Source organism: Octopus sinensis, linkage group LG10 (genome assembly GCF_006345805.1).
Source record: "Octopus sinensis linkage group LG10, ASM634580v1, whole genome shotgun sequence".
NCBI classification, from domain to species: Eukaryota; Metazoa; Mollusca; class Cephalopoda; order Octopoda; family Octopodidae; genus Octopus; species Octopus sinensis.
In genome coordinates this window covers 64,349,821-64,354,059 of record NC_043006.1, presented here as the reverse complement: position 1 = coordinate 64,354,059, position 4,239 = coordinate 64,349,821, and positions in this window count along the sequence as shown.

The window sequence follows — 4,239 nt, the reverse complement described above, 5'->3', positions numbered from 1 at the left end:
TTAGAAAGATCAATCATATATCAGGCAGTGGCAACGGAAGGTCTGCTTCAAGGCAGACAGCAAAACGCTAACATTTAAAAGGGGACAGACGAACTTGCGAGCTGAATAAAAATAATAAAATATTGGAAACCAAAGTTTGAAGGGATAAAATCTGAGGATAGTAGAGTCACCATGGCTGGCATTTCTTAACGACGGACAGCAACGTATTGACAGTTTAACGGCTGGCGTAAAATTTTGAACTTGATGTAAAAGAAAATTCGTATACACCAAGTTTTGAAGTGATTCTTTCTCACGACAGTAGACTCACCATGGCAAGCATTCAAAACTTCTTCATCATGGACAGCAACACATTGACGATTAAAAGGCTGGCGCAAATTTTTTAGCTTGATGTAACAGAGAATTCCTAAACACTCGCTCCTTTAAATTTTAATCCCCTTCTAACCCCATTTAGACCCCTTTTCACATTTTGATTAATATAACCCGATTTCATTCGGGTCTACTGGGGCCACATTTTATAAGATGAGGAATTTTGTCCTAGAGGTCACGCCTTTAATTTGAGGAAAAAAATAGTTGTCATGCAAACTTGCCAGCACTTTTACATAGGTGTGCATATTTTCAGCTGAACCGACTGACCACATAATGCACACATTATATATATATATATATATATATATATATATATATATATATATATATATATGTGATGTGGGTGTGTGTGGTGTGTGTGTGTGTGTGTGTGTGTGTGTGCACGCATTATAGATACAAATTATATATATATGTGTATAAATTAAATTAGAGATAAAACCACTAATAGGCAAATGAAACAGTAAAAACCAAAAACAAAAACATAAAAAAAATATATATATAAAATATATAAAATATAAAATTGAAAAATTTAAATTATTTGAATTTAAAATAAAAATTATTAAATCATATTTATAATTTGTTTAAAAATATATATAACTATCAAAAAGTATGAAAAAGTTTAATATACATAAATACAGATATATACAGATATATACATTATATATACATATTTATATATAGAACACACACACACACATATATAAATGAACGCAAGAAATCTGATTTCATAATATTTGTTCTCATGCTCGTGTGTTGGTGGGTGGCGATGATTTCCTCTCTACGGATGCAGACAGATACATAAAAACGTCGTCTGACGAACTTATAAAGGGAAAATGAAAGGGGTTAGAGGGGAATAGAGAGGGAATGGAGAAATAGTGTGAGTGAGTGAGGAAGACATATACGTAAAAGAACGGGAGTGGACTTGTCAAAGTGGGTTTTGGCCCCTAGCAACGACACCTTTAAGATAGGGATTTCTAAGGTAGCCCACGGGCATCGTCACCTCATTTTACATGTCCCTGTAAATTTTGGAGTGAATCGGACGGGATGTATATATTATATATATATATATATATATATATATATATATATATATATATATATATATACATACTGTTTTGGTCGAGTCAGTCTCTTACAAATCTGAATTTCACTCCTGTGGGTGCAGAGGATCTTCAGGCAAGTTATGACAGTCATAACTTGTCTAAGGATCCTGTGTACCTACAGTTTAAACTCAGTGTAGCAAAGGACTTACTCGACCAATATAAAATATATTATTAATCTCTATAATGGTACAGAGTCCTTTTTTTTCCGACAATTAACACTTAACAGGCATGGAGGGTGCGCGCTTGTGTGTATATATGTATGTATGCTTATACACAAACGAATGCATGCACGCACACACACACACACACACACACACACACACACACACACACCACACTCTCTCTCTCTCTCTCTCTCTCACACCACACACACACACACACACACACACACACACACACACACGGCAATAGCACTGGCCCTCAGAAACTCCGGGACGGTGTTTAGGATTTGGTAGATCGCTGGGAGTGAGTCACCCATTAGCATTTACTAAAGCATGTCTCTAGGAGAAATTCACTCTGATATAAAGCTAGATATGCAGGAAATGGCATCGGACATTTTGAGGACCTTTTGCTTTCGCGTGAGATCATGGTACTCCCACGTTTTTCAGCCTGCAACCCGTATTAACACTGGATATCTTGGCCTGGCTCGTCTCTGGATCATGTCAGGATGGTGGAGAGGGTCCAAGAGCTGCTGTGCAGGCTCTTTTGGACCCAAGATTTTAGGTTGTGCAATCACCAGGGAGGCGATTTTCCGATGCCCGGTCGAGTAGGAGAGCGGCGTTGCGAGCATGGAAGCCACGAATACGAATCCGGGTGAAGCTGACAGCGAGTGCAACACCCTCGTGCACGGGCATTGCTCGAATTTTGCATGGTGAATGGTCAGTGATGGTCTTCCTCATTCACGAGTGGGTAGTTATCTTCATATGCGTGTGTTTGTGTCCTAGGTATCACTTTAAACTACATCCGGTAGTGTGGGGCCTCGGTATGTGAGTTCGATGGTTTTAAGGATTGGGAAACCACCTCATAGCCACTACACTGACCCGAAGTTTAGGGTTCCAGCTATGGATTAACAAGCATGCGAATCGCTGGGAGTGATGGACCCCTAATTTTCGCTAAAACTTCCTTCTAGGAGAAGGTAAGCTCGTATAAAAACCCCACGAAGAGCAGTTGGTTTCGGGTCGTCTCAACTGCTGTTGTGCCACTGGTTTTGGAATTAATTGCGCTGTAAAGTAGGTTCGGTGTTGTGTAACACTTTATCCGCTAAAAGCAAATTCGCGCACAGGAACTTCTCTCGGAATATTTGCAGGGATCTGCTGAGCTTAGAAAATGGTCGTACTCAGTCACGAGTGGATTTCTCCCATGCACATGTATGTATGTATATATGTATGTATGTATGTATGTATGTATGTATGTATGTATGTATGTATGTATGTATGTATGTATGTATGTTCCTTGCTTTGGTTATGTCTTTTCATGAAGGGAAAATGTCGGAGCCCATTTCAATACAAAATGGAGTGAAACAGAGGGATATTTGCCATATATTTTGCGATGGTTTTCTGCATTGCATTCAAAAACTGCAGATATGGTGTTTACATCCATTATCGAACCTCTGGCAGCATATTTAATATATCATATTTAATGGAGGGTTGGTGGGGACCGCGAAGTTTTCCACCAGGGGAGTTTTTTTTCGTGGGTCTTTTTTTCTATTCCAAGTTTTTTTTTTTGCATGCTTCCAACGAATGTGACATCGAAATCAGGCATAAATGGCTCCTTTTTCCAGAAAAGGAAAGATTCTAGCATGCCCTGCTACCACGTAACAGCTATTTGCGTTCACACCGAAATATTTACCAACTTTTGTTCTTCCATTTATTTTTTCCACTTTATGGAAGTCAACATTTTTCTCTGTTGACATCCACCTTAGCGAGGTCATGGAACAAGTGTAAACACATCAAACACTGTTCTCTTTTGACAGGACAAAGAAATTTCCTGCTGTCTTTGCAAGCATCGAGCGGGTGGGTTTGGTTTCAAATCTGGGCAAGGCCAAATGAAGTCCTACAAGTCATCTATAATAAAAAGTGGTATTATATCGGGGTTGAAAGAACGACGCGTACAATATTAAATATGCTAAGACAATCTAAAAACAACAGAAACTTTTAAACGTTTACAGGTTTTTATGAAATTTTGGTACCAACAGACTTTAGTTAATGGAAGCTAAATGTAACGGAAGTTAATTAGTCCAATAATGATTTTCAAAGTTAACTTAAAAGTTAAATCGTTAACGAAAATGTTACCTTCGTTAATTAACGATTAACGGATTAATGGACTTACGCCTCTCTCTCTCTCTTTCTCTCTCTCTCTATATATAATAATAATAAAGGGTAAAATTAATTAATTAATAATTAATAATTTTATCAACTAGTTTGGTATGTCAAAAGAACCATTATCGGTAAACCCATACAAAAATTCTATATTTATGAGTATAATTATAATTAGGGTTCACCAAAATTTACTTCACCACATACCGAAATTTAGAAATAGCAGTTAAAACTACTTTTAGAAATAGCAGTTAAACTACTATTTTACTACCATAAGATATCTCACAGACAGCAATACTCAACAACTTACGTAGGCAAAGAGAAAAAAAATGAATTCACCCGACTCTGATTAACTATATACGCGTTTCGGAGTTAAAGAGATGTGAAAAATGTAAAATCATATTTCTACTCACTCATTCTCCTCATCAGTACAATATTTCAAGATTTTAAATTTG